The sequence below is a fragment of the Triticum aestivum genome, chromosome 1D (assembly GCF_018294505.1).
Source record: "Triticum aestivum cultivar Chinese Spring chromosome 1D, IWGSC CS RefSeq v2.1, whole genome shotgun sequence".
In the NCBI taxonomy this organism is placed as follows: domain Eukaryota; kingdom Viridiplantae; phylum Streptophyta; class Magnoliopsida; order Poales; family Poaceae; genus Triticum; species Triticum aestivum.
Window position 1 is genome coordinate 328675058 of NC_057796.1, and position 12422 is coordinate 328687479.

Below are 12422 nucleotides of genomic sequence, written 5' to 3' on the forward strand. Positions count from 1 at the left end.
TCATCTGCAATCTTCCGTGGGGGCGCGCCAGCGCACCCACTGGGTGTAGCCCCCGAGATTCGGGCCGACTGTTGAGCAGTCGGGCCGGATCTTCCGGAAGCTACTTTGTCTTCTTTCCTCGCGGGGGCGCGTCAGCGCACCCGCTGGGTGTAGCCCCCGAGATTCGGGCTGACTGCTGAGCAGTCGGGCCGGATCTCCCGGCGACTACTTTGTCTTCTTCCTCGCGGGGGCGCGTCAGCGCACCCGCTGGGTGTAGCCCCCGAGATTCGGGCCGACTACTGAGCAGTCAGGCCGGATCTCCCGGCAACTACTTTGTCTTCTTTCCTTGCGGGGGCGCGTCAGCGCATCCGCTGGGTGTAGCCCCCGAGATTCGGGCCGACTGCTGAGCAGTCGGGCCGGATCTCCCGGCGACCACTTTTGTCTTCTTTCCTTGCGGGGGCGCGTCAGCGCACCCGCTGGGTGTAGCCCCCGAGATTCGGGCCGACTGCTGAGCAGTCGGGCCGGATCTCCCGGCGACTACTTTGTCTTCTCTTTCTTCGCGGGGGCGCGTCAGCGCACCCGCTGGGTGTGCCGTCGGAGCAGGAGGAAGACCAGCCGGCTTGGCACTACCGACAGCGTGGGTCACGACTGACCGCCCGAGTGGCGAAGCAGGCGGACGAATCATCCGGACGGGTGTTTCTTTTCTTCTCTTTGTCCCAGCCGACTTCTTTCTCTCTCTTTTTTTTGGGCAGTCGGCCCTCTGACTTTCTCCCCAGCCGGATTGGGCACTCGGCCCTTTCTGTCTCTCTCTTTCTTTTCTTTTCTGTGCTTGAGCAGCCGGATGCAGGCAGAGGCGGCTGACGCGCGGGTGCCGGGCGGAACTGGCCAGTCGGCGTGGGGCGGAGCCGGCCGGGTGAGCGGAGAGGCGGACACCGGCCGTCGAGGGGACCCGGCGGCGCGGACAGAGTCGGGGCGATGCGGGAGGGAGCCGGCGGGGGAGCGGCGAGCAAGCGGAGCCGGCCCGCGGGGGCGGCCGGGTGCGAAGGCGGACGCCGGCTGGGAGCGGCGAGCAAGCGGAGCCGGCCTGCGGGGGCGGCCGGGTGCGAAGGCGGACGCTGGCTGGGAGCGGCGACCTGGCCAACGGGCGCGCGGTAGCCGGCCGGCCGAGCGAGGAGGCGGCCAGACGCGGGCGACTTCGGGGGCAGGATCCGGCGGGCGGCGCAGGAGCCGGCCACGCGGGCAGGCGGCGGGGCGGCCGAGTGCGGACCGGGGCAGCAGCCGGACGACGGGAGGCGGCCCAGCCGGCAGCCGGAGGGCGGGCGCGGAGCACCTGGCCGTGGGGAGGAGTGACGGGGCGGACACCGGCTAGCGGGGTAAGGCGGCCGAGGCAAGGCGAAGCCGGCCCGCGGGAGCCGGCGGGCGGGCGAGGCGGCCCGGCAGGGGCGGAGCAGTGGCCAGCGCGGGAGTGGCGGTGCTCGGGAGCCGGTCGAGCAGGACGGAGGCGACGAGCGGGACGCCGGATGGGGCCGAGTCGCGTGGAGCCAGCGCGCGGGCGAGGGAAGGAGCCGGCGCGTGGGGGCCGGAGGCGGGCGCGGCCGGGTCGCGGGACGCTGGTGCGGAGGCGGCCATGGTTGGTGGCGAGCCAGCCACGGGGTGGGCGGGAGCCGACCGGGCCTGCCGCAGCCGGCGTGGGAGCAGGCGGCCGCGCAGTAGCCGGCGCGGGAGCTAGCCTGATCCATCCAGGCGTGGGGCGCCGTCGGGGAGCCGGACGCGGCCGGAAAGCGGGGCGCGGCGGGAGCCGGCAGATGGAGGGAGGCGGTCGCGGCCGGCTAGAGTGGCGAGGACGGTGCGGAGGACGGGGCGGCCTGCCACGGCGCGGACGCACTAGATGAGGAGGAGGTCGAGGTGGCCGCCCGCGTCGTGGGTGAGGCGGCGAGGCTAGGAAGACGACGCTCGCGGAGACGGAGGGCGCAAGGGCCGGCGCGGGTGGGACCGCGCGCGGTAGGCCGGGGACGTGCCGCGCCGGGGCGCCGCGGGCGCGCGGCCGGAGCGGTCGTAGAAGTGCGTGCTGGGGTTGGTCGCCACGGCCACTGGTCCTTCACCAGATTTTTCTTCTGCTGTTGTGGATGTAATGGCAGCTAGTTGGTGCAGAGCAGATGACCGGGCGAGGCCGCGCGGTCGCGAGGAGCAGGAGCAGCCGCGGGCAACGGCGGTGCTCGAGCAGTAGGCACGACGCACGCTAGCGTGACGAAGGCGCTTGGGTGGAGCGGACGGCGCAGCGGCGCCGGAGTGATGCGGGGGCTGCGACGGACGGTCCGCGTCGCGGCGGTGGCGATGAAGGCGCGGCCGATGGCGAGGACGCGCCGCCCTCCGCGGCCATTCCGGGGGCATGTCGATGTCGGGCCCCTGAGCGCTACCAGAGAGACGACGACGACGCCACGGTGATGACGAAAATGGTCCTGCCCGGACTGTGAAACTAGCAGCAGCGTGGTAGCATAGTAGTAGTAGTACCACACCACGGTGGGCGCCAACTGTCGTGGTATTCTCAGGGGGGGTGTGAGGCGACAGATGCCACAAGGGCTTTGTGTGAGGGTAAGACTGCTGCTGATAGGACCGGGAGCGGGTATGCGAGTAGCACGCGCTAGTTTACCCAGGTTCGGGGCTCTCCGGAGAGATAACACCCCTACTCCTGCATGTCTGTGTATCTGTAGTATATCTGGTACAGAGTTGCTCCTGGAGCTGTATCTGAGGTCAGTGTCATAGGCATCTGGCGTCTGGCCTCGTATATGCCTCGCATGTGGCATGCTAGTGGCCGGCCATGCACATGGCCGTGAGCATAGGAGTGCTCATGCGTGAGTGTGTTGTGTGGATGGATGGATAGCTAGCTAGCTTGCTAGCTATTTTCTTGTGTGAGTCCATCATCTGGATGGATGGATGTGTGCCCCTTTATATAGGGGAGGGTAGCTTAGTATGTAAGCTTGGTAGTGGGTATGGGTAAGGCATGGTGCATGTCATGCTTGTCTCCTGGGTCACTTCATAAATAGTGCCAGGGGACAAGTGACACTATACATGATGGTGTCGCGGTACGGTTGTCTTGTCCGCGGTATGGCCGTCTCGTCGGGGTCTTGTCGATGTCGAGTCGGGCTGCAGTCGGCAGCCGGCTGGTTGGCGTAGTCGGCAGCCGGCAGTCGGCCAGGCAGAGCAGTCGGACGGGGAGCCGGCAGGAGCAGCCGGGCAGTCGGACTGAGGGGCTTTGCTAGCCCCGATGTCTTGAAATATTGTCTTGCCGTCTTCGGGATACCCGTGACCAATTACTCCGACAGGTCAAGTCAATCACATCATTCTCCTAATGATGTGATCTCGTTAATCAAATGACAACCCATGTCAATGGCTAGGAAACTTAACCATCTTTGATCAACGAGCTAGTCAAGTAGAGGCATACTAGTGACACTCTGTTTATCTATGTATTCACACATGTATTATGTTTCCGGTTAATACAATTCTAGCATGAATAATAAACATTTATCATGATATAAGGAAATAAATAATAACTTTATTATTGCCTCTAGGGTATATTTCCTTCAGGCGACGGATTCCCCTCTCCGGAGCCCCGAACGGACTCCAGATCAGCCCTCCCGAGAGGTTTTAGGGCTTGGCGGCGGCTCCGTATCGTAAAATGCGATGAATCTTTCTCTCTGATTTTTTCTCCCCGAACACGAATATATGGAGTTGGAGTTGAGGTTGGTGGAGCAACAGGGGGCCCACGAGGCAGGGGGCGTGCCCAGGGGGCAGGCGCGCCCCCACCCTCGTGGACAGGTGGAGGCCCCCCTGACGTGGATTCTTCTTCCAGTATTTTTAATATTTTCCAAAAATAAGTTCCGTGGAGTTTCAGGTTATTCCGAGAACTTTTGTTTCTGCACATAAATAACACCATGGCAATTCTGCTGAAAACAGCGTCAGTCCGGGTTAGTTCCATTCAAATCATGCAAGTTAGAGTCCAAAACAAGGGCAAGTTTGGAAAAGTAGATACGAGGGAGACGTATCAGAGGTCGCCGGTGGAGTCGGCACTCCCCCCTCCTTCAAAGGGGGTTGCTCGCTCGATTCCGGAGCCGTGAGGGTCTCCTAGTGGTATTCGGCTGGGGGCCCCCGTCGTCAGTCTCCATGGGGGTTGTGCCCCCCATGTTCTCAGCAGCCGAGGCATTACCCTCTGGCGCCGTCTTGGCGGCCTTCCGCGCCTCTCCCTGGCTTGGAGAGGTCATTTGGGATAACACCTCGGTGTCATTCGCAGCATGTGGCGGAAAGGCTCGTGGAGGCGTCTCGCTCTTCACCATCTTCGGCGCCAAAGAGTTCCCCGAAGAGGTCATGGGCTGGACTGAAATACATAAAAGATATGTTATCCCACAATTTATAAAAGGACGAATATATGTATAGTATCTTTGAATACTTATGATTCAGCCAGGGGCTTCGCCCTGGGGCGCCACTGGGGGATGACTTCGGCATCCGAGTCCGAGCCATCCGAGAGGGATATCGTCCCCCTTTTGGACGCCTCCGCCTCTAGGTCAGCGGAGGCCGCCCTCTTCTTCTTCTACTACTTGAGGGGAGAATTGCTCTCTTCCTCTTCCTCCTCTTTGTCTTCATCTCCCTCGTGGGAGGAGGGAGCTTCGGTATCTTTGGACACAGCGTCCGAAGTACCTTTACAGCAGAGGCCACCTTTGGCCTCCTTGCCCTTCTTCTTGGTCTTCTTCTCCGGTGCCTGGTACGGCGCCGGGACCAGCATCCTCGCTAGCAGAGGATCAACTGGGTTTTCGGGTAGCGCAGCCGGACACTTGATCCGCTCCGCCTTCTTCGTCCAGCCCTGATCAAAGAATGGAATTCTCAGCATACCCCTTTGAGTTGCGAACTAAGTTATGTTCGGAGATCAAAATACTTACCGGGGTGGCTGGGTGAGCGCAGTCGAGGCCGATGTCGTCGGTCGTCTCCGGCCACGACTTCCGGGCCTTGAAAAGCAGCTTCCAGATTGCTTCGTGCATCGTGTCAAAGAATCGCTGCAGGGTCCGCGTCCCTTCCGGATTGAACTCCCACATGTGGAGAGCCCGGCGTTGGCAGGGGAGGGTCCGACGGAATAGCATCACTTGGATCACGTCAGTAAGGCTAGTGTTCTTTTCTATCATGTTTTTGATGCGCTTTTGCAGCATCAACACCTCGTCGCTTGACCCCCAATCCAGTCCCTTGTTGATCCACGACGCGAGCCACATCGGGGGTCTGGATCTAAACTCAGGAGTGGCCGCCGAGTTGGCGCCGCGGGGTTCGGTGATGTAGAACCACTCATGTTGCCATATCTTGACAGTTTCCACGAAGGTCCCTTTGGGCCAGGTGACGTTGGGGAGTTTGCTCACCATGGCGCCTCCACAGTTTGCGTGCTGCCTGTCAACCACCTTCGGCTTCACGTTGAAGACTTTGAGCCATAAGCCAAAGTGGGGGGGGAGGGAATGCAGAGGAGCGCCTCGCACACGACGATAAACGCCAAGATATGGAGGAAGGAGTTTGGGGCTAGATCGTGGAAATCTAGCCCGTAGTAGAACATGAGGCCGTGGACGAAGGGGTGAAGTGGAAATCCTAGTCTGCAGAGGAAGTGGGGGATAAATACCACCCTTTCGTCGGGCTCCAGGGTGGGCATGACCTGCTTCTTGGTGGGGATCCTATGCGCGACGTTCGCACTCAGGTACCATGCCTCCCGGAGCTCTTTGATGTCCTTCTCTGTCACGGAGGAGGCCACCCACTTGCCTTGAGAGCTGGATCCGGACATGGCTGGTGTGTTTGGTGGCAATGGTAAAGATCGAAACTTGGGCGCTGGTGCTCGAGGATGGGAGGGCTGAGGAAGAAGAAGGCGTGGGGAAAAAAGATGGGTCCTTATCCTCTTATAAAGGCAGTGAATATCAAGCGCCCCCTCACAAGCCTTAAAACTCGCCTATTCCCAAGGGGTCGTGCGAACGGCACGGTTGGATTACCCAAGCCCGTGTTAATGAGAATCCCACAATAAGGGGACATGATCTCTGCTTTGACAGGACGTGTCAATGGAGGCCATGCCTCGAAACGCGAAGCGGGAGGCCAGAAAAAACGATTCGAAATAATAAAGGCCAGACGTAACGTTTCGCTGAAAAAGCTGTCAGTGGACATACCTTACTTTGATTGGATATTGTGCCCTTGTGGTTGAGGGTTGTAACTGTTATGCGGAGCCGGATAGAGTTCACTCGTTCGTAAGACTGCTTTGGAGTATTCAGAGGAGGAACCCGCCTTGCAATGCCGAAGACAATCTGTGCGCCGGACACATCGTCATTTAAGCCTAGTTCAGGGGCTACTTAGGGAGTCCTGGATTATGGGGTCCCCGGGCGTCCGGGCTATGCGACATGGGCCGGACTGATGGGCCGTGAAGATACAAGATAGAAGGCCTTCCCCCGTGTCCGGATGGGACTCTCCTTTGCATGGATGGCAAGCTTGGCGTTCGGATGTGTAATTTCCTTTCTCTGTAAACCGACTCTGTACAACCCTAGGCCCCTCCGGTGTCTATATAAACTTGGGGGTTTAGTCCGTAGAGATCATCGCAATCATATAGGCTAGACATCTAGGGTTTAGCCATTACGATCTCGAGGTAGATCAACTCTTGTAAACCCCATACTCATCAAAGTCAATCAAGCAGGAAGTAGGGTATTACCTCCATTAAGAGGGCCCGAACCTGGGTAAATATCGTGTCCCCTTGTCTCCTGTTACCATCGATCTTCGGACGCACAATTCGGGACCCCCCACCCGAGATCGGCTGGTTTTGACACCGACAGACCCCTTCAAAACGCTAAGGACAAAGATTGGCAAAAAAAAAGCTCAAGACTTCTATTTTAGTGATCCAAGATCACATTGAGTCCATCGGAAGAGCCAATACTATTAAAAGGGGATGAGGTGTTCCTTAATGCTCTACTTGCTCAATGTGCTTAGTGATATGCTCCAAAGCCCTCAACCACTTTCTCAATTCCAAATATGTCCAAAACCTAAAGTCAAACTCGGCCACACCGATTTGATCTATCTGGCTCCACCGAGTTCCTTTGACATAGCCATGGCCAGAAACCCTAATTAATTTGGTTACACCGATCGGGATCTCGGTCTCACCGAGATGGCCCTGCAAACTCTCTGCTGCCTATTGCAATTACTTCGGTCTCAGCGAAATATGTGATAGGTCCCACCGAGTTTGCCTGACCAACTCTCTTTTTGCTCTCACCGAGTTCCTGCAATCGGTAACACCAAGATGAGGTTTTGCCCTAACCCTAGCACATCGGTCCCACCGATAATCCTAACGTCACATTTTGAACTGAATCGGTCTCACCGAGTTCACCTATTCGGTCTGACCGATTTGGGTCAAATGTGTGTAACGGTTAGATTTTGTGTGGAGGCTATATATACCCCTCCACCCTCTTCTCTATTCAAGAGAGAGCCATCAGAACGTGCCTACACTTCCACTACTCATTTTCTAAGAGAGAACCACCTACTCATGTGTTGAGACCAAGACATTCCAATCCAACCACAAGAACCTTGATCTCTAGCCTTCCCCAAGTTGCTTTCCACTCAAATCATCTTTCCACCATAGCCAAATCTGTGAGAGAGAGTTGAGTGTTGGGGAGACTATCATTTGAAGCACAAGAGCAAGGAGTTCGTAATCATCACACCATCTATTACCGTTTGGAGAGTGGTGTCTCCTAGATTGGTTAGGTGTTACTTGGGAGCCTCCGTCAAGATTGTGGAGTTGAAGCAAGGAATTTGTAAGGGCAAGGAGTTCGCCTACTTCGTGAAGATCTACCCGAGTGAGGCAAGTCCTTCGTGGGCGATGGCCATGGTGGGATAGACAAGGTTGCTTCTTTGTGGACCCTTCGTGGGTGGAGCCCTCCATGGACCCGCACAACGTTACCCTTCGTGGGTTGAAGTCTCCACCAACGTGGACGTACGATAGCACCACCTATCGGAACCACGCCAAAAATCTTCGTGTCTTCATTGTGTTTGCACACTCCAATCCCATCCCTTTACTTTCTTGCAAATTGCATGCTTTACTCTTTCCGCTGCTCATACACTTGTCATGCTTGCTTGAAATGTATTGTGAACGGTTAAACTTGTGCTAAATCTCCACCTCAACTTAAAGAAATTAAAAATTGCTACTTTTGCTTGTTGAGGGTCTAATCACCCCCCTCTAGACACCTCTTCTCGATCCTTTCAATTGGTATCAGAGCATTTATCTCCATTGCTTTGGTTTAATCACCATTGGAGGAAGATGGATGAGTCTACGATTAGGAGTATTAGACGTAGAGTGCCTATGCTTGATGGAGAGTTCTATAGTGTTTGGAAAAATGAGATGCTTGAGATTTTCAATGAATATCACTTGAACAAGTATATTACTAGCCCTTATGCGCCTCCTATTGATCCTTTGCATCCTACCCCCGATGAGTCTCTCGACATGATCCACAATCTTAGAACTATTAATCTTATCATAAGAGGATTGCCTAGAACTTGATTGTATGCTTGCCTACATTTGAATGTGCTTATACCATATGGAGATATCTTGAGGAACGATTTCCAAACTATTCCTTGAAAACCTTAAATGAGATTCTTCAAAAGTCCATTGCTTTTTATAAAATGAAACCTAGTGACCCTAAATTTGATGATTGTCTATTTTAGCTTCGTGACCTTATGCGTGCCAAAGGAGATGTTGGAGTCATTGGTAGCATCATTTCTCAAGTCATTAGAATTCGTAAAGATGCACACTGTCATGATCATAAATCTAATGAATCACTCTCTCCAGGTGATGATCAATCACAAGACAATGTTGAACATGGATATTATGATGAGGGTGATGATAATGACTTTGATCTTGATGAGCAAATGAGATACTTTGGTCTTATGGCTAACCTTCATGGTTACATGGCCGGAGGAAAGGAATGGGTTCTTGATAGTGGATGTACTGATCATATGACCGGAGATAAGGACATGTTCCGTGAGCTTGCTGAAAACAATGGCCCTCGAAGGTATGTCACTTTTGGTGATAACTCAAAGGGTAAGGTGGTTGGCCTTGGTAAGGTGGCCATCTCACATGACAGCTCCATCCAAAATGTTATGCTCGTTGAATCTCTTGGCTATAATTTACTTTCCGTATCTAGACTAGCCAATTTCGGTTTCAATGTCTCATTTACTGAAATAGATTGCCAAGTGTTTCCAAGAGATAATTATAATATGGTCTTTACCGTAGATGTGATCTATACATTGTTGATTGCACTAAAAAGGCTCAACCTAGAACTTGCTTAATTGCTAAATCTTCTAAAGGTTGGTTGTGGCATAGAAGGTTAGGTCACGTGGGCATGCGAAATCTTGATAAGCTTACTAAAGGTGATCATATCCTTGGAGTTAAAGATGTTATATTTGACCAGGATAGACTTTGCAGTGCTTGTCAAGCAGGAAAACAAGTTGGAGGAAGTCATCCCGTGAAAAACATCATGACCACGAGAAGACCACTCGAGCTACTTCATATGGATATGTTTGGTCCCAATGCCTACAAGAGTCTCGGTGGTAACTCGTTTGGATTGGTCATTGTTGATGATTTTTCAAGATTTACATGGGTGTTCTTTCTTGATGATAAATCGCAGGTCCAAAAGATCTTCAAGAACTTCGCTAGGAAGGCCCAAAATCAATTTGAGGTGAAGATCAAGAAGGTTCGGAGCGACAACGAAACGGAGTTCAAGAACGCCAATGTGGATACCTTTCTTGACGAAGAAGGGATTTCACATGAGTTCTCGGCTACATACACACCTCAACAAAATGGAGTTGTTGAGAGGAAGAACCGAACACTCATCGAGATGGCGAGAACGATGCTTGATGAATACAAGACGCGAAAACACTTTTGGGCAGAAGCGGTTGAGACAGCCTGTCATGCAACTAATCGACTATATCTTCATAAGCTTCTCGCCAAGACGGTATACGAGCTTCTCACCGGTAACAAACCCCAAGTTGGATACTTTCGAGTATTTGTCTCAAAGTGTTACATTCTTGATAAGCATCGTCATTCGAAATTTGCCCCTAAATCTCATGAAGGTTTCCTACTCGGTTATGGCTCAAACCCTCACACTTACCGTGTCTACAACAATTTCACCCGAAAGGTTGAAGACACGGTGGATGTGAAGTTTGATGAATCTAACGGCTTGCAAGTAGAGCAATTGCCAATTGATGTAGGAGATAAAGACCCTTCGGAAGCAATTCAAGACTTGTCTATTGGCAAGATTCGCCCAATGGAGGTGAAGGAGAGTACCTCACCCGTTCAAGTGGAAGCCTCAACTTCACACCAAGGTGAACCATAAGTTGACTTGGAGGCATCCACAAGCGGAACACTTCAAGATGAAGGAAACGAGGAAAAACAACAAGATGAACCTCATCGACCTCCCTCTCCACCTCCACAAGAGAACAACAACACCAACAATAATGAAGAAGGACAAGAGGAAGAACGAGATAATGAAGAGGATGTTCCACCCCGACCCAAACAAAAGCTCTCATGAGTTAGAGCAAGAGTCTCAAGAGATCATCCCGTCGAACAAATATTTGATGATATTCAAACTAGGAGAATTACTCGCTCTAAAACTCGTTTGGCTAACTTTTGTGAACATTACTCATTTATTTCTAGTATTGAACCTATGAAGGTTGAAGAAGCTCTTGATGATCCGGATTGGGTGAACGCCATGCATGAAGAGCTACACAATTTCGAGAGGAATCAAGTGTGGACATTGGTAGAAAAGTCGGACGACAACCAAAATGTCATTGAAACCAAATGGGTGTTTCGGAATAAGCAAGATGAACATGGACAAGTTGTATGCAACAAGGCCCGTCTCGTCGCCCAAGGCTACATCAAGTCAAAGGTATGGACTATGGTGAGACATATGCCCCCGTTGCTAGACTTGAGTCCATACGCATCTTACTTGCTTATGCCAATCACCATGATATCACTCTATACCAAATGGACATTAAAAGTGCTTTTCTAAATGGTGAAATTGAGGAGGAAATCTATGTTAAACTACCTCCCGGCTTTGTTAATCCCAAGAAACCTAATCATGTTTACAAACTTCACAAAGCTCTTTATGGTCTTAAACAAGCTCCTAGAGCATGGTATAAATGCTTGACTAAGTTCCTTATTGAAAAATGCTTTGAGATTGGAAAATTGATTCTACACCTTTTACTAAAAGGGTTAATGGAGAATTATTTGTGTGCCAAATTTATGTGGATGATATCATATTTGGTTCAACTAACCCTCATTTTAGTGAAAAGTTTGGAAGGCTAATGTCGGAGAAGTTTGAGATGTCTATGATGAGTGAACTCAAGTTCTTTCTTGGTTTGCAAATCAAGCAAACTAAGGAGGGTACCTTTGTTTCTCAAACAAAGTATACCAAGGACTTATTCAAGAAGTTCAACTTCCAAGAAAGCAAAGGTATGAAAACACCCATGACTACTAGTGGACATCTTGGCTTGACTAAGGATGGCAAACCGGTTGACCAAAAGGTTTACTGCTCTATGATTGGTTCATTGTTATATCTATGTGCCTCCCGTCCCGATATTATGCTAAGTGTGTGCATGTGTGCACGATATCAAGCGGCCCCTAAAGAATGTCATCTTAAGGCTGTGAAAAGGATAGTGAGATACTTAATCCACACACCAAATTTTGGCATTTGGTATCCTAAGAGGTCTTCTTTTGATCTTATTGGCTACTCCAACTCAGACTATACCAGTGACAAGGTTGATAGAAAGTCCACTTCGGGTACTTGCCAATTTATTGCTAGATCTCTTGTATCTTGGTCCTCCAAGAAACAAAACTCGGTATCCTTATCCACCGCCGAAGCGGAATACATTGCCGCCGGATCATGTTGTGCTCAATTACTTTGGATGACCCAAACTCTTAAGGATTATGGGATATATCTGAAACATGTTCCATTGCTTTGTGATAATGAAAGTGCTATTAAGATTGCCCATAATCCCGAGCAACATTATCGAACTAAGCATATCGAAGTTCGTCATCATTTCATTCGAGATCATGTTGCTAAAGGAGACATCAATCTTAAGCATGTTCGTACCGATAAGAAATTGGCGGATATATTCACCAAACCGCTTGATGAGAAAGTATTTTGTCGTTTGAGAGGTGAATTGAACATTATTGATGCCTCAAACTTGGAGTAGGAACTCCACCTAGATGCATGCAAGGCATGAGCCTTTCTATGACTAATCCTTGATATTTCTCTTATGATGATGATCATATGTCTTGGATCTATACTTGTACCCTTGCGTGTTATCTAACCCTTGTAGGTACTTGGATGAACTCAAATCTATGAGATTGCAAGTCACTCACATCTTACACAATCTCTACATCACCAAGTTTC